Source organism: Balaenoptera physalus (assembly GCF_965194825.1).
Source record: "Balaenoptera physalus genome assembly, chromosome: 13".
NCBI lineage: Eukaryota > Metazoa > Chordata > Mammalia > Artiodactyla > Balaenopteridae > Balaenoptera > Balaenoptera physalus.
Genome location: NC_138892.1, coordinates 31,767,160 through 31,789,920, shown reverse-complemented (window position 1 = coordinate 31,789,920; position 22,761 = coordinate 31,767,160). Strand labels below are relative to the sequence as shown.

The 22,761-nt window shown below is 37.3% G+C and overlaps 1 long non-coding RNA gene across 6 annotated transcripts in view; it reads right to left on the bottom strand.

The window, feature by feature from the left end:
• LOC309640423 overlaps positions 1-22,761 on the bottom strand; it is a 134,023-nt gene that overhangs the window by 65,517 nt on the left and 45,745 nt on the right. The gene's annotated exons all lie outside the window — the stretch shown is intronic.

The window sequence follows — 22,761 nt, the reverse complement described above, 5'->3', positions numbered from 1 at the left end:
AAAAACTAAGCAATAACGATTTCTCCAGAACTCAAGGGTTGTCATTAACTCAATTAACTAAATAGCAAATATGTTTGTTATACATACATAGTTAAAATATATATGTAGTTTTATATTTACAATTTACTAAGGTGAAAGGAAAGTTTATTTATTGATCACCTATAATATATCAGACACTGTGCTGAATTTTACATGTGTTTTGTCATTTAAACCTTATAACCATCCTTTGAAATAGATATTACTGTGGCTCAAAGTAGTTGAATGTATTTGCTAAGACCTTATAATTCAAAAATGACAGAAGCAGAATTCAAAATCAGTTCTTGATACATTGTCATCCCAGGAGTATGTATTGAAAATGGTATAATTCAAATCTGGACTAGAATCACAGAACATTTAACCTCAAACTAGGAAGTAACTTCAGAGGTCTCCTTAAAACAAAATGCTGCTCCTCTAAACTTCTTTGCCAAGTGATTGCCTAGTCTCTACTAGGACAAATTTAGTAAGAGTTTGGATTATTTTCCTGAGAAATTCATCCTTGTTTTGAGCCAAATTGTGTCTCTCTTTCTTTCTCTATCCCATCCTTTGATCCTGGCTATATCCTATGTGCAGGGAGACCATACGTCCTACTTGATTCAGGACAGTCTTGGTTTATATGAATCTGTTGGCCCAGCATAATTAGTAATAATCTCTCCTTTTAACTGTCAGAAATGCCTCATTTTGGATGATAAATTATATGCCCACCCATCTGTGAGGTCACATAGATTCGACAGTTTTCCAGATATTTGAGGAGAGTCATCAAGCCTCTCATCTCCTCTGCTGGCTAAATGTTCCTGGTTGATCTTTACCACAAATGATACAGTTGCAAGTTTCCCTCAAACCCCTCGTAGTCACAGTCCTCTGGACATTTCCTAATTTACATGTTCTTCACTGAGTCTTCTTGGACCCTTGGGGAGTCCAGGCATAGGGTTTGATACTCTATGTGAAATATTGCATGTAAGAGGATCATATTAGTTTTTGTGGGCTGCTATAACAAATTAGCAGAAATTAAGTAGCTAAAACCAACAGAAATTTATTTTCTTACAGTGTGGGGGGCCAGAAGTCTAAAACCGAAGTGTCAGAAAGGTTGGTTCCTTCTGGGGGCTCTGAGGGAGAATCCATTCCACACTCCTCTCCTAGCTGGTGGCGGCTTCCAGTAATCTTTGTCATTTCTTAGCTTGTAGCAGCATACTTCCAATCTCCACCTCTGTCTTCACATGATATTCTTCTCAGTGTTTCTGTGTCTTCTCCTTTTCTGTTCTGTAATTCCAGAATGACACTATCTTGATATTCTTTACTTAATTACATCTGCAAGGACTCTATTTACAAAATTCCCAGGTACTAGAGGTTAGGACTTGGGTATCTTCTGGAGGAACACAGTTCAATTCACTAAAAGCATATATGCATTGTTCTGAAAAGTGGTCCAATAGATTTTCTCATACCACAGAGGAATCTGTAATTTCCCCAAAAGATGAAAACTGTTCCAGCTTTTCATCTATCCTGAATACAATATTCCCAGCATCCTTAAGGACAATTTTTACTGAAGTCATAATGCCTGGCACATGGTAGGCATTTAATAAATATTTATTTAACAAATGATTGAATGGTTTGATCATTTTAGAGAAAAGTTCGCTCCAAAAAGTTGCTTTGCTTATGCCAGCCAATGGATATATTTGTTTTTGAAGGGAAAATGCTAATGCTAATTAAAACTGAGTTGGTTTATGATTATAGCTAATTGGAGTCACCTACATTTCAGACAAAATAATAGGAGCGTCTTCTTGTAAAAAGGATTCCTTACTTTCCTTATCTTGTTATGTGGTTCAGGTGGAAATTGATCAAAACAGATCAGGTCTCCAAAAAACGCCAGGGTTCCATTAGAAACAGACATCTGTCTCCTTTTTTCCCATCAGTCCCTTGCTCCTCTGACTCTAGGCCAGGGATGCTCTGGCCTCCTGGATTACTCTGTTTTTCTGCCTGTGAGAAAAAGAACTTAATGTTGCTTTCTCCAATCCCTGGCAAAAACCTTATTAAGACACCACTCCATTTGATGGGACCTATAAAATTAACCTCTATATTCCCCCACGTTTTCCCTTGGGGAAAAATTATTTCTTCAAAACCTCATCCTACAGTCAACTTAGATCCCCAATTGTCCCTTTCCAAAATCTAGCACCAGTCTTTTCTGGTATTTTTTATGATGTATTTCACAGCTGGAACATTGCCCTTCAAATGAAGTCCAGCAAACTGCAGACTTTCCCCAATGATTAGTTATACTACAGTCTCAGCAACCTAGGATAAAACCAGTTTCGAAACCAGTCAATCAACTGACAATTATGCCCCAATTAATTCTGTGCTGCATGAGACATCTTTCCTTACATTAGATTTCCAGTGATGTGCTTCCAGTGTCCAAGATTCTTTTTTTGCAATGTGACTGAATAGAGACCTGATTTTAGTAATTTAATTTTACTGGGTCTTTTTCTTCTGCATTTTAACAATTTATGCCATGAGGAAAAATGGATTCTAGAAAAATAATTTTAGGTTTTTCCCTCACAGCTGAAAATCAGGAAAGGTAGATAAAATGGTGTATCAGCTATTATAATCTTGGTTACTATCAAGGGATTCTTATTGAGCTTTTGGTATTATGTAAATGGAACTTCTTCTTGCCTTGATGGAACTACCAAATAAGATGGATGTAAAAATTTTTAATGTTTATATCCTCCTGCCAAGGTACCAGTTATTTGTTTAGATATATGGCTACAATTCAACAATCTTGTGAATTCCATTTAGTCCATGTATCCAACAGATGAAATAAATATTGCCATGGACTTGAATGCCAGGGTAGAGAGTAGGGTTTCCAGAGCCTTACGTCGACTCATTTTCAAGTAAGAGGATTGTTTCCCCATGGATCATTCTTTTAAGTGGAATGTTCCTGTTCAAATTAATTTTTGGACTTTAACTTTACTAACATTGCCATTTTAAGACCCCCTCCCTCCCACAAATACTTAGTGTCCCAGCTATGTTTGTACAGTCCTGGACTTGATTATTTTTCCTTGTCCTATTTTCTGAAATTAGAATGTTAACTATGTCTGAGTTGTTACAAAAAGTTCTACAAACTTAAAAATATTCTTTTATGGTTTGAAGAGTTCCTAAAACTCCATTCTTATGCCTTTAAAAAGAAACTTCCTTCCTTAGCTCCTAACAACAAATTGGCATTCTGAAGTTGTCTTATTTGTCCTTTGTTAGACTCATTTTAAGCCCTAACTTGAAGGATTACCAGGATGTTAAAAAGTAATAATCCTGACTATTTTAGCAAGTTGTCATAGAAAATGGCACTGAAAAGAAGCTACTTGGGAATGTAATTAAATTTAAATATTATTTTAAACTTACCACTTCTCAAAAACCTAAATATTACAGTTTTTGCACTTATTCCTGGACTTGGCTGTTAGAAAAATAGGGGTAGCTAATTTAGGGAAATTACTACTACTGAATAGGTTTGTTGAGGGAGATTATAGAAATAGGATTGCTAATAAATATCTGAGAGGGGTTTATTTTTCCCAGCTGTGTAGTTCTATGAAAACAGCCTGAAAGTTTACAAATGCTAAGCCCCTACAAGATACAAGAGCATCAGATATTCAAAGCCTGGTATGACTTGTGAGTTAATCTTTCATTTCCACATTCTTCCTTTTTTCTTGCCTTCCTTCTTTCCATTTTTTAATGTTTTCCCTTAAAAACAATTAAAAGTAATAACATTATCACTGAATACACTAACAGGTATTAAAGAAAAAATATTTTAGTTAATATTTAAATCTAATTCATTTTATAAATAGTTGCATACTATTCTATAGAATATATATGCCACAATATTTTTCAACCATTTTGTATTGGCAAACATATGTTTTGCTATTACAAAAAAATCTTCAATATTTGTACATATATTCTTATATACTAGTTCTTTTGGGTGAAATTCTTTTAAGTGATTTCTTGATCTAATTGTAAACTTATTTTAAATTTTATTAGTTACTGCCTAAGTATTTCTTTACAGATTATAACAATTCCTTATTACCTTTTCACATAAGTAACAATTCTGACATAATACCATCTATATGGTTTAAGAGGCATGAAGAATAGATCTAGAAAAGCCAGTTTCTCTCCTATTAGAATTTCTAACGGAGAGATTAGAGAAGATACAAGAAAACAAACAATAAAAAAATATAACAAACATATCCCCATGATTCTGAAGGAAGAACTAAAATGATATCTGACTTCTTGGCTGTGAGGTAGGTTGCTAGCAAACAATGTCTCTGAGGTACTAGAGAAAAATTACTTAGGTGCTATACACAGGCCAAACTTTCATTCCAATGTAAGAACAAAATTGAATGTCTCTGCCCACATTTCCTTGGGTGGGTCAGTGCCTGCCCTACTGCCATGTGAGTAGGGAAAGCACAAGAGGCAGAGGTAGAGATGAATAACAAGTGCTTGAGTGTTTCCTGCTCCCCCCTTTTCCTCCCATACTCCAAGGGCTAGATGACTGCATCTAAAGAAGAGGGGTGGGGAAAAAAAGTATTCTGGCAGAAATGCTGACTGGCTCCCTAAAGGGAAAGGCAATTTGGTAGAAGGATGGCAAGGTGGAAAGTTGAGGCCACATTTTAACACCAGAGGCTGTCTCTCCTGAGGCATGCGCCTCCTCAAACAAATAGGAAGTAGGGTCTAGGTTTTTACCTTCTCATAAGATATTCTTTACCTGCTCTATTAGTTATTTATTGCTGTATAACAAATTATCCCAACACTTAGTGGCTTAAAACAATAAACTTTCATCATCCCACAATTTCTGTGGGTCAGCAATCTGAGTATGGCTTAGGTGGGTACCCCTGCCTCAAAGCTTCTCATGAGGCTGCAATCAAATAGTCAGCAAAGGCTATTGTCTTATCGGAAGGCTCAGCTGGGGAAATATCTGCTTCCCAACTAACTTCCTTACGTGTTTGTTGGCAGGATTTAGTTTCCCATCGACTGGTGACCAGAGACCTTCCTCACTTCTTTGCTATATGGCCTCTCCATAGGACAGCTCACCCCTGGACACAAGACTTGCATTAGAGTAAGAAAGTGAGGGAGCAGGAGAGGATAGAACCCAGAGTCTTTTCTAATCTGTTCTTTAAAATGACATCCCATGCCATATTCTCATTAGATTAGCATTGCTAGGTCCAGCTCACACTCAAACAGAGGAGATTACACAAGTATAAGAACATTGGCAAACATCTGATAGACTACATACCGCACTTGCTATTGTAAGTTCCTATGCCTAGTGAAATATAAGCACACAGGAAAGAATAAGGAGAATCTGAGGCATGCAACAGAAAACAAAACCAGCAAACTAAAGAGCTTATGCCAGAAGAAAAACAATGAATATATCAGAGAAAACAGGGTTTAAAGTAAGCTTAATATCCTCAAAGGAGTACGGGCAGATATTGGTAATATGATGTAGGAAACAAACATTGATTAAAAGGACCAGGGGGAAATTATGGTTTTGAAAAATATGATAGAAGAATTCCATATGTAGAATGTATATCAAAAATATATTCTTGAAAATGAATGTATACGCAGGGTGCAAGAACTGATGGAAGAAATTATCCAAATGGCATTAAGAAATGACTGAAATGGAAAATAGAAAACTCAAGAGATAAAATAGATCAATACATGAATAGCAGGAATCACAGAAGAAGAAAAATGTATAAACAGAAGGGAATAAATATTTGAAAAAATAATGACTGAGAATTTCCCTGAAGTGCTCCTAAAACTTAAATATTACTGTGTGTTTCTTCAGCTCTCCTAGTGAGTCCATAAACAATTTAAAACTCTGTAATTAGACGGAAGCAAGGAGAACTACAATCCTGCAGCCTGTGGAAAAAAAAACCACATTCACAGAAAGATAGGCAAGAAGAGAAGGCAGAGGGCTATGTACCAGATGAAGGAACAAGATAAAACCCCAGAAAAACAACTAAATGAAGTGGAGATAGGCAACCTTCCAGAAAAAGAATTCATAAAAATGATAGTGAAGATGATCCAGGACCTCGGAAAAAGAATGGAGGCAAAGATCGAGAAGATGCAAGAAATGTTTAACAAAGACCTAGAAGAATTAAAGAACAAACAAACAGAGATGAACAATACAATAACTGAAATGAAAACTACACTAGAAGGAATCAATAGCAGAATAACTGAGGCAGAAGAACGGATAAGTGACCTGGAAGACAGATGGTGGAATTCACTGCTGCAGAACAGAATAAAGAAAAAAGAATGAAAAGAAATGAAGACAGCCTAAGAGACCTCTGGGACAACATTAAACACAACAACATTCGCATTATAGGGGTCCCAGAAGGAGAAGAGAGAGAGAAAGGACCAGAGAAAATATCTGAAGAGATTATAGTCGAAAGCTTCCCTAACATGGGAAAGGAAAGAGCCACCCAAGTCCAGGAAGTGCAGAGTCCCATACAGGATAAACCCAAGGAGAAACACGCCGAGACACATAGTAATCAAATTGGCAAAAATTAAAGACAAAGAAGAATTATTGAAAGCAGCAAGGGAAAAACAACAAATAACATACAAGGGAACTCCCATAAGGTTAACAGCTGATTTCTCAGCACAAACCCGACAAGCCAGAAGGGAGTGGCAAGATACACTTAAAGTGATGAAAGGGAAGAACCTACAACCAAGATTACTCTACCCGGCAAGGACCTCATTCAGATTCGATGGAGAAATCAAAAGCTTTACAAACAAGCAAAAGCTAAGAGAATTCAGCACCACCAAACCAGCTCTACAACAAATGCTAAAGGAACTTCTCTAAGTGGGAAACACAAGAGAAGAAAAGGACCTACAAAAACAAACCCCAAACAATTAAGAAAATGGTCATAGGGACATACATATCGATAATTACCTTAAATGTGAATGGATTAAATGCTCCAACCAAAACACACAGGCTTGCTGAATGGATACAAAAACAAGACCCATCTATATGCTGTCTACAAGAGACCCACTGCAGACCTAGGGACACATACAGACTAAAAGTGAGGGGTTGGAAAAAGATATTCCATGCAAATGGAAATCAAAAGAAAGCTGGTGTAGCAATACTCATATCAGATAGAATAGACCTTAAAATAAAGAATGTTACAAGAGACAAGGAAGGACACTACATAATGATCAAGGGATCAATCCAAGAAGAAGATATAACAATTATAAATATATATGCACCCAACATAGGAGCACCTCAATACATAAGGCAAATGCTAACAGCTATAAAAGGGGAAATCGACAGTGACACAATAATAGTGGGGGACTTTAAAACCTCACTTACACCAATGGACACACCATCCAAAATGAAAATAAATAAAGAAACAAAAGCTTTAAATGACACAATAGACCACATAGATTTAATTGATATTTATAGGACATTGCATACAAAAACAGCAGATTACACTTTCTTCTCCAGTGTGCACAGAACATTCTGCAGGATAGATCACATCTTGGGTCACAAATCAAGCCTCAGTAAATTTGAGAAAATTGAAATCATATCAAGCATCTTTTCTGGCCACAACGCTATGAGATTAGAAATGAATAACAGGGAAAAAACCACAGATACACGGAGGATAAACAGTACATTACTAAATAACCAAGAGATCACAGAAGAAATGAAAGAGGAAATCAAAAAATACCTAGAGACAAATGACAATGAAAACACGATGATCCAAAACCTATGGGATGAAGCAAAAGGAGTTCTAAGAGGGAAGCTTATAGCTATACAAGCCTACCTCAAGAAACAAGAAAAATCTCAAATAAACAATCTAACCTTACACCTAAAGGAACTAGAGAAAGAAGAACAAACAAAACCCAAAGTTAGTAAAAGGAAAGAAATCATAAAGATCAGAGCAGAAATCAATGAAATAGAAACAAAGAAAACAATAGCAAAGATCAATAAAACTAAAAGCTGGTTCTTTGAGAAGATAAACAAAATTGATAAACCATTAGCCAGACTCAACAAGAAAAAGAGGGAGAGGACTCAAATCAATAAAATGAGAAATGAAAAAGGAGAAGTTACAACAGACACCGCAGAAATACAAAGCATCCTAAGAGACTACTACAAGCAACTCTATGCCAATAAAATGGACAACCTGGAAGAAATGGACAAATTCTTAGAAAGGTATAACCTTCCAAGACAGAACCAAGAAGAAACAGAAAATATGAAGAGACCAATCACAAGTAATGAAATGGAAACTGTGATTAAAAATCTTCCAACAGGGCTTCCCTGGTGGCGCAGTGGTTGAGAATCTGCCTGCCAATGCAGGGGACACGGGTTCGAGCCCTGGTCTGGGAAGATCCCACATGCCGCGGAGCAACTAGGCCCGTGAGCCACAACTACGGAGCCTGCGCGTCTGGAGCCTGTGCTCCACAACAGGAGAGGCCGCGATAGTGAGAGGCCCGCGCACCGCGATGAAGGGTGGCCCCCGCTTGCCACAACTAGAGAAAGCCCTCGCACAGAAACGAAGACCCAACACAGCCAAAAATAAATAATAAATAAATAATAAATAAGTTAAAAAAAAAAAATTAAAAAAAAAAAATCTTCCAACAAACAAAAGTCCAGGACCAGATGGCTTCACAGGTGAATTCTATCAAACATTTAGAGAAGAGCTAACACCTATCCTTCTCAAACTCTTCCAAAAAATTGCAGAAGAAGGAACACTCCCAAACTCATTCTATGAGGCCACCATCACCCTGATACCAAAACCAGACAAAGATACTACAAAAAAAAAGAAAATTACAGACCAATATCACTGATGAATACAGATGCAAAAATCCTCAACAAAATACTAACAAACAGAATCCAACAACACATTAAAAGGATCAAACACCATGATCAAATGGGATTTATCCCAGAAATGCAAGGATTCTTCAATATACGCAAATCAATCAATGTGATACACCATATTAACAAATTGAAGAGTACAAACCATATGATCATCTCAACAGATGCAGAGAAAGCTTTTGACAAAATTCAACACCGAGTTATGATAAAAACTCTCCAGAAAGTGGGCATAGAGGGAACCTACCTCAACATAATAAAGGCCATATATGACAAACCCACAGCAAACATCATTCTTAATGGTGAAAACCTGAAAGCATTTCCTCTAAGATCAGGAACAAGACAAGGATATCCACTCTCACCACTATTATTCAACATAGTTTTGGAAGTCCTAGCCATGGCAATCAGAGAAGAAAAAGAAATAAAAGGAATACAGGGGCTTCCCTGGTGGCGCAGCGGTTGAGAATCTGCCTGCCAATGCAGGGAACACGGGTTCGAGCCCTGGTCCGGGAAGATCCCACATGCCACAGAGTAACTAGGCCTGTGAGCCACAATTACTGAGCCTGCGCATCTGGAGCCTGTGCTCCGCAACAAGAGATGCCACGATAGTGAGAGGCCCGTGCACCGCGATGAAGAGTGGCCCCCGCTTGGCGCAACTGGAGAAAGCCCTCGCACAGAAACGAAGACCCAACACAGCCATAAATAAATAAATAAATAAATAAAATTAAAAAAAAAAAGGAATACAAATTGGAAAAGAAGAAGTAAGACTGTCACTGTTTGCAGATGACATGATACTATACATAGAGAATCCTATACATGCCACCAGAAAACTACTAGAGCTAATCAATGAATGTGGTAAAGTTGCAGGATACAAAATTAATGCACAGAAATCTCTTGCATTCCTATACACTAATGATGAAAAATCTGAAAAAGAAATTAAGGAAACACTCCCATTTACCATTGCAACAAAAAGAATAAAATACCTAGGAATAAACCTACCTAGGGAGACAAAAGACCTGTATGCAGAAAACTATAAGACACTGATGAAAGAAATTAAAGATGATACCAACAGATGGAGAGATATACCATGTTCTTGGATTGGAAGAATCAATATTGTGACAATGACTATACTACCCAAAGCAATCTACAGATTCAATGCGATCCCTATCAAATTACCAATGGCATTTTTTAATGGAACTAGAACAAATCATCTTAAAATTTGTATGGAGACACAAAAGACCCCGAATAGCCAAAGCAGTCTTGAGGGAAAAAAACGGAGCTGGAGGAATCAGACTCCCTGACTTCAGACTATACTACACAGCTACAGTAATCAAGAAAATATGGTACTGGCACAAAAACAGAAACATAGATCAATGGAACAAGATAGAAAGCCCAGAGATAAACCCACGCACCTATGGGCAACTAATCTATGACAAAGGAGGCAAGGATATACAATGGAGAAAAGAGAGTCTCTTCAATAAGTGGTGCTGGGAAAACTGGACAGCTACATGTAAAAGAATGAAATTTGAACACTCCATAGCACCATACACAAAAATAAACTCAAAATGGATTTGAGACCTAAATGTAAGACCGGACACTATACAACTCTTAAAGGAAAACATAGGAGGAACACTCTTTGACATAAATCACAGCAAGATCTTTTTTGATCCACCTCCTAGAGTAATGGAAATAAAAACAAAAATAAACAAATTGGACCTAATGAAACTTCAAAGCTTTTGCACAGCAAAGGAAACCATAAACAAGACAAAAAGACAACCCTCAGAATGGGAGAAAATATTTGCAAACGGATCAACGGACAAAGGATTAATCTCCAAAATATATAAACAGCTCATTCAGCTCAATATTAAAAAAACAAACACCCCAATCCAAAAATGGGCAGAAGACCTAAATAGACATTTCTCCAAAGAAGACATACAGATGGCCAAGAAGCACATGACAAGCTGCTCAGTATCACTAATTATTAGAGAAATGCAAATCAAAACTGCAATGAGGTATCACCTCACACCAGTTAGAATGGGCATCATCAGAAAATCTAAAAACAACAAATGCTGGAGAGGGTATGGAGAAAAGGGAACCCTCTTGCACTGCTGGTGGGAATGTAAATTGATACAGCCAATATGGAGAAGAGTATGGAGGTTCTTTAAAAAACTAAAAATAGAATTACCATATGATCCAGCAATCCCACTACTGGGCATATACCCAGAGAAAACCATAATTCAAAAAGACACATGCACCCCAATGTTCATTGCAGCACTATTTACGATAGCCAGGTCATGGAAGCAACCTAAATGCCCATCGACAGATGAATGGATAAAGAAGTGGTGGTACATATATACAATGGAATATTACTCACCCATAAAAAGGAAGGAAACTGAGTCATTTGTTGAGACGTGGATGGATCTAGAGACTGTCATACAGAGTGAAGTAAGTCAGAAAGAGAAAAACAAATATCGTATATTAACGCATGTATGTGGAACCTAGAAAAATGGTAAAAGATGCTTGATATGATTTCAATTTTCCTAAATTTACTGAGGCTTGATTTGTGACCCAAGATGTGATCTATCGTGTAGAATGTTCCATGCACTCTTGAGAAGAAAGTGTAATCTGCTGTTTTTTGATGGAATGTCCTATAAATATCAATTAAATCTATCTGGTCTATTGTGTCATTTAAAGCTTCTGTTTCCTTATTTATTTTCATTTTGGTTGATCTGTCCATTGGTGTAAGTGAGATGTTAAAGTCCCCCATTATTATTGTATCACTGTCTATTTCCTCTTTTGTAGCTGTTAGCATTTGCCTTATGTATTGAGGTGCTCCTATGTTGGGTGCATATATATTTATAATTGTTATATCTTCTTCTTGGATTGATCCCTTGATCATTATGTAGTGTCCTTCCTTGTCTCTTATAACATTCTTTATTTTAAAGTCTATTTTATCTGATAAGAGTATTGCTACTCCAGCTTTCTTTTGATTTCCATTTGCATGGAATATCTTTTTCCAACCCCTCACTTTCAGTCTGTATGTGTCCCTAGGTCTGCAGTGGGTCTCTTGTAGACAGCATATAGATGGGTCTTGTTTTTGTATCCATTCAGCAAGCCTGTGTCTTTTGGTTGGAGCATTTCGTCCATTCACTTTTAAGGTAATTATTGATATGTATGTCCCTATGACCATTTTCTTAATTGTTTGGGGTTTGTTTTTGTAGGTCCTTTTCTTCTCTTGTGTTTCCCACAAGAATATTCCATTGTGTTGGCTGTGGGTTTGTCATATATGGCCTATATTATGTTGAGGAAAGTTCCCTCTATGCCTACTTTCTGCAGGGCTTTCATCATAAATGGGTGTTGAATTTTGTCGAAAGCTTTCGCTGCATCTATTGAGATGATCATATGTTTTTTCTCCTTCAATTTATTAATATGATGTATCACATTGATTGATTTGCGTATATTGAAGAATCCTTGCATTCCTGGATTAAACCCCACTTGATCATGGTGTATGATCCTATTAATGCGCTGTTGGATTCTGTTTGCAAGTATTTTGTTGAGGAATTTTGCATCTATGTTCATCAGTGATATTGGCCTGTAGTTTTCTTTCTTTGTGACATCTTTGTCTGGTTTTGGTATCAGGGTGATGGTGGCCTCATAGAATGAGTTTGGGAGTGTTCCTCCCTCTGCAATATTTTGGGAGAGTTTGAGAAGGATAGGTGTTAGCTCTTCTCTAAATGTTTGATAGAATTCGCCTGTGAAGCCATCTGGTCCTGGGCTTTTGTTTGTTGGAAGATTTTTAATCACACTTTCAATTTCAGTGCTTGTGATTGGTCTGTTCATATTTTCTATTTCTTCCTGGTTCAGTCTTGGCAGGTTGTACATTTCTAAGTATCTGTCCATTTCTTCCAGGTTGTCCATTTTATTGGCATAGAGTTGCTTGTAGTAATCTCTCATGATCGTTTGTATTTCTGCAGTGTCAGTGGTTACTTCTCCTTTTTCATTTCTAATTCTATTGCTTTGAGTCTTCTCCCCTTTTCTCTTGATGAGTCTGGCTAATGATTTATCAATTTTGTTTATCTTCTCAAAGAACCAGCTTTTAGTTTTATTGATCTTCGCTATTGTCTCCTTCATTTCTTTTTCATTTATTTCTGATCTGATCTTTATGATTTCCTTCCTTCTGCTAGCTTTGGGGTTTTTTGTTCTTCTTTCTCTAATTGCTTTAGGTGCAAGGTTAGGTTCTTTATTTGAGATGTTTCCTGTTTCTTGAGGTAGGCTTGTATTGCTATAAACTTCCCTCTTAGAACTGCTTTTGCTGCATCCCATAGGTTTTGGGTCGTCGTTTCTCCATTGTCATTTGTTTCTAGGTATTTTTTGATTTCCCCTTCGATTTCTTCAGTGATCACTTCGTTATTAAGTAGTGTATTGTGTAGCCTCCATGTGTTTGTACTTTTTACAGATCTTTTCCTGTAATTGATATCTAGTCTCATAGCATTGTGGTCGGAAAAGATACTTGATATGATTTCAATTTTCTTAAATTTACCAAGGCTTGATTTTTGACCCAAGATATGATGTATCTTGGAGAATGTTCCATGAGCACTTGAGAAAAATGTGTATTCTGTTGTTTTTGGGTGGAATGTCCTATAAATATCAATTAAGTCCATCTTGCTTAATGTATCATTTAAAGCTTGTGTTTCCTTATTTATTTTCATTTTGGATGATCTGTCCATTGGTGAAAGTGGGGTGTTAAAGTCCCCTACTATGATTGTGTTACTGTCGATTTCCCCTTTTATGGCTGTTAGTATTTGCCTTCTGTATTGAGGTGCTCCTATGTTGGGTGCATAAATGTTTACAATTGTTATACCTTCCTCTTGGATCGATCCCTTGATTATTATATAGTGTCCTTCTTTGTCTCTTGTAATAGTCTTTATTTTAAAGTCTATTTTGTCTGATATGAGAATTGCTACTCAGCTTTCTTTTGATTTCCATTTGCATGGAATATCTTTTTCCATCCCCTCACTTTCGGTCTGTATGTGTCTCTAGGTCTGAAGTGGGTCTCTTGTAGACAGCATATATATGGGTCTTGTTTTTGTATCCATTCAGCTAGTCTGTGTCTTTTGGTGGGAACATTTAATCCATTTACATTTAAGGTAATTATCGATATGTATGTTCCTATTCCCATTTTCTTAAATGTTTTGGGTTTGTTATTGTAGGTGTTTTCCTTCTCTTGTGTTTCTTGCCTAGAGAAGTTCCTTTAGCATTTGTTGTAGAGCTGGTTTGGTGGTGCTGAACTCTCTCAGCTTTTGCTTGTCTGTAAAGGTTTTAATTTCTCCATCAAATCTGAATGAGATCCTTGCTGGGTAGAGTAATCTTGGTTGTAGGTTTTTCTCCTTCATCACTTTAAGTATATCCTGCCACTCCCTTCTGGCTTGCAGAGTTTCTGCTGAAAGATCAGCTGTTAACCTTATGGGGATTCCCTTGTGTGTTATTTGTTGTGTTTCCCTTGCTGCTTTTAATATGTTTTCTTTATATTTAATTTTGGATAGTTTGATTAATATGTGTCTTGACGTGTTTCTCCTTGGATTTATCCTGTATGGGACTCTCTGTGCTTCCTGGAGTTGATTAACTATTTCCTTTCCCATATTAGGGAAGTTTTCAACTATAATCTCTTCAAATATTTTCTCAGTCCCTTTCTTTTTCTCTTCTTCTTCTAGGACCCCTATAATTCGAATGTTGGTGCCTTTAATGTTGTCCCAGAGGTCTCTGAGACTGTCCTCAGTTCTTTTCAGTCTTTTTTCTTTATTCTGCTCTGCAGTAGTTATTTCCACCATTTTATCTTCCAGGTCACTTATCTGTTCTTCTGCCTCAGTTATTCTGCTATTGATCCCATCTAGAGTATTTTTAATTTCATTTATTGTGTTTTTCATCGTTGCTTGGTTCCTCTTTAGTTCTTCTACGTCCTTGTTAAATGTTTCTTGCATTTTGTCTATTCTATTTCCAAGATTTTGGATCATCCTTACTATCATTATTCTGAATTCTTTTTCAGGTAGACTACCTATTTCCTCTTCATTTGTTAGGTCTGGTGTGTTTTGACCCTGCTCCTTCATCTGCTGTGTGTTTTTCTGTCTTCTCATTTTGCTTCTCTTACTGTGTTTGGGGTCTCCTTTTCACAGGCTGCAGGTTCGTATTTCCCGTTGTTTTTGGTGTCTGTCCCCAGTGGCTAAGGTTGGTTCAGTGGGTTGTGTAGGCTTCCTGGTGGAGGGGACTAGTGCCTGTGTTCTGGTGGATGAGGCTGGATCTTGTCTTTCTGGTGGGCACGTCCACGTCTGGTGGTGTGTTTTGGGGTGTCTGTGGCCTTATTATGATTTTAGGCAGCCTCTCTGCTAATGGATGGGGCTGTGTTCCCGTCTTGCTAGTTGTTTGTCATAGGGTGTCCAGCACTGTAGCTTGGTGGTCGTTGAGTGAAGCTGGGTCTTGATGTTGAGATGGAGATCTCTGAGAGATTTTCGCCATTTGATATTACATGGAGCTGGGAGGTCTCTTGTGGACCAGTGTCCTGAAGTTGGCTCTCCCACCTCAGACGCACAGCCCTGATGCCTGGCTGGAGCACCAAGAGCCTTTCCTCCACACGGCTCAGAGTAAAAGGGAGAAAAAATAGAAAGAAAGAAAGAAAGAAAGAAAGAGGATAAAATAAAATGAAATAAAATAAAGCTATTATAAATCAAAGCTATACAGACAAAATCTCACCCAGAAGCATACACATATACACTCACAAAAAAAGGAAAAGGGGTAAAATTAATATATCCTGCTCCCAAAGTCCACCTCCTGAATTTGGGATGATTCGTTGTCTATTCAGGTATTCAGCAGATGCAGGCACATCAAGTTGTTTGTGAAGTTTTAATCCGATGCTTCTGAGGCTGCTGGGAGAGATTTCCCTTTCTCTTCTTTGTTTGCACAGCTCCCGGGGTTCAGCTTTGGATTTGGACCAGCCTCTGCGTGTAGGTCGCCTGAGGGCATCTGTTCCCTGCCCAGACAGAACGGGGTTAAAGGAGCAGCTGCTTCGGGGGCTCTGGCTCACTCGGGCGGCGGGGAGGGAAGGATACGGATGCGGGGCGAGCCTGCGGCGGCAGAGGCCGGCGTGACGCTGCACCAGCCTGAGTCGCGCCGTGCGTTCTCCTGGGGAAGTTGTCCCCGGATCATGGGAGCCTGGCCATGGCAGGCAGCACTGGCTCCTGGGAGGGGTGGTGTGGAGAGTGACCTGTGCTCGCACACAGGCTTCTTGGTGACAGCAGCAGCAGCCTTAGCGTCTCATGCCCGTCTCTGGAGTTCGTTTAGGCGGCACTCTGAATCCCCTCTCCTTGCGCACCAGGAAACAAAGAGGGAAGAAAAAGTCTCTTGCCTCTTCGGCAGCTGCAGACTTTTTCCCGGACTCTCTCCCGGCTAGCTGTGGTGCGCTAACCCCTTCAGGCTGTGTTCAAGCCGCTAACCCCAGTCCTCTCCCTGCGATCTGACTGAAGCCCGAGCCTCAGCTCCCAGCCCCGCCCGCCCCGGCGGGTGAGCAGACAAGCCTCTCGGGCTGGTGAGTGCTGCTCGGCATCAATCCTCTGTGCGGGAATCTCTCCGCTTTGCCCTCCGCACCCCTGTGGCTGTGTTCTCCTCCGTGGCTCCGAAGCTCACCCCCTCTGCCACCCGCAGTCTCCGCCCGCGAAGGGGCTTCCTAGTGTGTGGAAACTTTTCCTCCTTCACAGCTCCCTCCCACTGGTGCAGGTCCTGTCCCTATTCTTTTGTCTCTGTTATTTCTTTTTTCTTTTGCCCTACCCAAGTATGTGGGGAGTTTTTTGCCTTTTGGGAGGTCTGACGTCTTCTGCCAGCGTTCAGTGGGTGTTCTGTAGAAGCAGTTCCCCGTGTAGATGTATTTCTAATGTATCTGTGGGAAGGAAGGTGATCTCCGCATCTTACTCTTCTGCCATCTTCCCTGAGCTCCCCTTCTAGGTCTTTGTTAAACATTTCTTGCATCTTCTCGATCTTTGCCTCCATTCTTTTTCTGAGGTCCTGGATCATCTTCACTATCATTATTCTGAATTCTTTTTCTGGAAGGTTGCCTATCTCCACTTCATTTAGTTGTTTTTCTGTGGTTTTATCATGTTCTGTCATGTGGTCCATAGCCCTCTGCCTTTTCATCATGTGTGTCTTTCTGTGAATGTTATTTCTCCCTTCTTAATAGTAGACTTGGCATACAAATCTGCCAAGGTTTCTTCAGGGTGAGGCTCTGCTGAAAGGCAAGAAAATCCTTCTGTCTCTAATTTGATTTTTACGTAATGTTTTGGCATTTGACTATTAAATTAAACTCTCCTTTCTTCCTTAGCTCTAAAGCGGTAGCTTTTACACTTCAAAAATATAGTTTAAGGCTCCAAATGTCAAAGGTGAACAAATGTATCAAAGTAAATACATTAATTTCTGTTACTTACATATTCACATCTAAGGAAGAAAATATCATAACCTAGTTTATAAATATGAACAACCTTTCAAATTAAAGATAAATCATCTTTGCATCTGAACTTAAAAGTCAACAACACTGTAGGTGAACATCTGACCATAATTTGTTCATCAATAATTTATTAGTTATCAGTATTACAGGCTCAGTCCCTTGAGCACTTGGAAATAAGGGAAATGAGATTGCTTGTTCAGAATCAAGAAGTTAGGTCCACATCAGGAGGATGTGAAAAGATATTTTAAAGAGGAAAAATGCCTTTTAGATTTGCAAAATTTGGCTATAATCAGACTGAAGATATTAATCTAGTGAAAAGACTGTAAGTCAGATGGGAGTTGACCAGCTGTGAAAGCATATAAAAGGAAGCTTGCAAAGGCACACCACACCATGAAAGAGAAAAGCACCAAAAAGCAGTAACATGAATAAAATATTTTAAGTGTATGTATAATTAATGAATAAAAAAAAACTGTGCTTATAAAGTCTAAAAATCTTAATCATGTACCAAAGTAAAAATCATAGAATCATAAATATTTAGATTTGAGAAGAACTCAAGGGGCATATGGCCTACCTTCTCCTCAATAATCCTCTTTCAGAAACATCCAAGATATTTTGAACACCTTCAGTTTTTGCTCTCTGCCCAGCAAGCTGCCCACTCCCCTTTGGACCGTAGATGTCAATGTGCCGGTTGATTCTGTCAGTTCATTTCTGACCCACCATAAAAGTAGCACACATAAAACCAACATTTATTCACTAGTTAGATGAGTTGTTGCCTAAAATAAATGGCAGAAATGGTTCATGTAAACAGAGAGTTAAAAGTAGGGATTATTTTCAGACACTCTGCTGGAGTTTTGGATTTGGGTGGCATCTGGTGGAGAAGGGTGTATTCTCTTGATTTTTCCATTGCTCCTTCCCCCAGGTTATGTAGTGGTGGCAGGAACTTTAGACTGAGTGCAGGAAGGCACTGGCCTTGATGAAGAGTAAAGTACCCATCACACTAGAGGTTATATTAGCCTACTCATCACTGGTTTGCCATCAACTCTATGAGGAACATGATACTACTTGTTTTTCATAACCATGTCATGTAATTTTCACAACATGCCTTCAAGGTAAGTTTTATTATCAGCCAGCCATGGAGATATTAAGAACCTTGTCAATGATCATAGTTTAGAGTTTATATTTGAACACAGGGCTACCTGGCTCCAAATGTCAGGAGAGACACTAGCTGCCATGACAACATTCTCTTAGTCTCCTTTCACCAATGCCTGGTTCTCCTCTCATTGCCCACCTGCATGGCTCCCCCCACAATCTCTTAGTTCTTTTCCTCTTATAAGGCCTATTACAGTTCATATATTTTTTTAATCATGCATTTATTATATATACACTACTGAAAAACTAGAAAATACAGATAAATAAACAACAAAAAAGAATACCCAAAACAAAACAAACAAAAATTGCTTAAACTGTAGTTCTACTACCCAGAGATAGCCATTGTTAACCATTGCTATACTGATACAACTTTAGGTTGCTTCTGTTTTTCTGAACACATTCGTAAATGGCATTATATTATAATACTGCTTTATATCCTGCATTTTATTATCATTTTTCCATTTCTGTAAGTAGACATGTTCATCACTATGTGTGTCTGGGTTTTTGAAACTGTTATATTAATTGAACTTTGCATCAAGTGTCTCAACTTACTACTTTTAAAAATTATTTGTTTCTGAGTATAAAATATTTTTAGTATTAAAAAAAACGGTAGTAATTATATCATGTAGCAACTGAAAGCCTCCCTTGTGGTTTGGTTAGTGTACATACAATTCTTTATTTGATTTCTTTCAAACTAGTTTTTTAAAAAAAATAAATTTATTTATTTATTTGTTTTTGGCTATGTTGTGTCTTCGTTGCTGCATGTGGGCTTTCTCTAGTTGCCATTGTGGTGCGCGGGCTTCTCATTGCGGTGGCTTCTCTTGTTGCAGAGCACGGGTTCTAGGTGCGTGGGCTTCAGTAGTTGTGGCACCCTGACTCAGTAGTTGTGGCTTGCAGGCTCTATAGCGCAGGCTCAGTAGTTGTGACTCACATGCTTAGTTGCTCTGTGGCATGTGGGATCTTCCTGGACCAGGGCTTGAACCCGTGTCGCCTGCATTGGCAGGCGGACTCTTAACCACTGCACCACCAGGGAAGTCCCTCAAAGTAGTTTTGATATTGGTGGATGTTTCTCTTTGAAGATTTCTTTATGTCAACAGATACTCCAGTAATTTGAGAGATTTGGGTATGTATACAAGGATAGAAAAAGTGTGCCTTGGAACTTACATATTTTAATTAGGGGAAAAATTCTTATTTATTTTGTAAACAAATAGAGATTGTGGTTGAAAAAAATAATGTTTTCTTAGTATACATTTATCCAAAGTTAATTGGTGAATTTATTAAAAATTAAAGTCTTTTAACCAAATTTAAATTAAAATTCTCAGTTTTTATTGTCTCTTTAAAATTACTGATCATACAATACTTTCAGCCTCTTAAAAATATTAACTAATAGTACTATTTCAAATATTTTATAAACAAAGCACTGCTCTAGAACACTGCTGGTGAAATATACAGCTCTACATTTGGAAGTTAAATGTATTAGAGAAATATAATGTGAGCCACAATACAAGCGACATAAGTACTTAAAACAGTAGAAACAGTAAAAGCAAACAGACAAAAAAACCAAAGCCAAAAACAGATGACAATCATTAATCTTAATAGTATATTTATTTATGACCCAATATATCCAAAACATTATTATGTCAATACTTAGTCAAATAAAAAGCTTTACATCCTTTTATTTGATTGTAAGGTGTTTTACATTCTTTTTTTTTTTTGTATTGTCTTCTAAATCTAGTATATATTTTGCATTTGCAGCACATTTTACTTTGTACTTAGCCACATTTTGAGTGCCCAGTAGCTACATATAGCTAGTGTCCTATATATTGAAAGGCACAGCCCTAGACATCAACAACTGTTGATGTAATAATAATTAGCTATATAGATTTAAGACTAAAATACAAATTCTGAATCCAAACTTTAAACAATCTAGATAAAAACAATGATTTGCCACGTATTTCTTGGGTATGCATTTATGAGGCAATTGGCTCTGGTTAGAAATCCAAGCTAAGTTCAAGCAAAAAAGTAACTAATCTCAATGAAAAATTAGCCTGGAACACCAATTACTGATTATGTCATGACAAGTACATAGTATATATCTCATATGTTGTTCTTTGATTGATTGGGATTATAAGACATTGGCCTTTTAGCATTATGCTCTGATTCACCCAGCTGGTCTTGGATACATTTCCAACAGGACACTGAAAAACTTTGGTAGATTGATTAATTATTTGTATGAGATGACCATTTTTTGTTAGGAAACCAGAGTTTGGTGATACCTATAGAAAGATATGGGGCTTAGGACAGAAGACATGAAGAATATGCCAATATCTGGATTTCATTTAATCTATATTCCATCACAGTAAACAGAGGATTGGGAATTTTTGTTCAAAGAGATTGGAGAAGTAAGCACTCTGCTTTATTAGAGGACACCTTATAATTTAATGGATAGGATTTGTAATTCTGTTACTGCTTATCTATGCAAAGGATAGACTATTTCTTTGGGTAAATTGGAGTGCTTTTAATTCATCTTTGTATCTCTTTACATGACATATTTGGAAATGAGTGGAAAACAGTAGTAATTAATGTTAATAATATATAGCTATCTCCTTTCTTAAAAAATAAAATAATGAACACAAATCTCACATATTAAAAAAGTGACCTTTTAACAATAAAAACAGAAGAAAGAAATCACACACACACACTCAAACACACTCATACACAGGGAAGAGTAAGGAGCATGAGAATAATACTCCAAAGTATTCATTCCCTAAAAAACATATTCCCCAAAGAGAAGAGAAAATCTGAATTCAGTTGAGAAATATTTTTAATCAGACTGTGTGAAAAGTAAATGATTTGATAGTAAGCCCACAGATGAGCCAGACTAAATTGGTTGACTTAATCAGTCCTTTACTACCTGTAAATGATAAGTTCTTTTTTCAAACAGCTGAAATATTTAATTGAAAAATATTCATAATGAATGCTTTATTGCACCTCTTCTTAAATCCAGCAATCCTTTCAGAGTTTTGAGTTTACAGAATCAAATTATTAAAATCGTGTTTCCTGTTTGACGAAACTGAAATGGTAAAGCACCAACATTAATGAGAGCATTTTCCTTAGCATAGAAGTTCAGCCATATTTATTTACTATTTACCATACAGTTTCTCAATAAGAAGCATTTCTCCGCTTATTTAGCTCATTAAGAAAAATATGGTTTGATTTTTATCCTGCATACATAGAGATTGCTTCTCCCTCTTACTTCAGATGATGAAAAAAGATGTCTCCTGGCTGGATGAAGGTGATGAATCTCTCGTATATGTTTTATGGTTATAGCTTTATGATTAGAGAAAGAAAAAAGAGCAGGGAAATACACGAAATACTAGATCTTGAAGAGCTCAAAGGGAAAACAACAGAACACTTCAAAGGCAGGAATAGAAAAATTTTAGAGCAAAATGCTAAGGCAGATTATAAGGAATTTAGAAACTAATATGAATATTTAGAAATTAAACAATACTTCTCTTGTGATGGTAAGGAAAGTTATATTTAACAGGTTTTCATTCTCTCTTTTTATTCTTCCTCTATTCTGTGATCTACATGACTACACATACCCACAGCTTGCAAAAATCTTTTATGAATAGTTCTGTCAAAATATGTTACTTCAAGTTGAACAAAATAAAAATCTTAAATTTGAATGCACAGTAAGAAATCATTTCCAGAATTGTGTTCTGTGGAACAACACTACCACTAAAAACCCAGGAGAAAAAGGCCTCTGTGGTCAAAGTTTGGGAAAATGCTATATATATTTCTCTTTTGCAGATTTACAATGGGCTTGTTCATATTCAGGGTCTGATAAATCCTGTAGTAAAGACTTTGTATAGCCTAATATTTTTCAAATTTATTTAAGCTGGAAGGCTGTTTAAAATCTAGCATCTTGTGGAACAAATGTTTAAGAGAAAAAATATTTGGGGAAATGCTACTGTAGACCCATAATATTTACTTTGGTTACAGCTCCAAAGTAAATTTTGAGTATTATCAAATTCATAAAACCCAGAAATTAAGAAACTAAGAAACAGATGTTTGGGGATTAGCTAGGCTAGCAAGGTAACTTGCTTATCAAAACCAACATCACAGCCCATGAGATATAAATTTATGCTAGATGCTTTCATTACAAAATCTTTGTTTCTCCAGATGTTTACGTCTCAGAAGAGCCATATGGTAGTAATGTCTTTTTTTTTTTTTAATTTTTAAAACA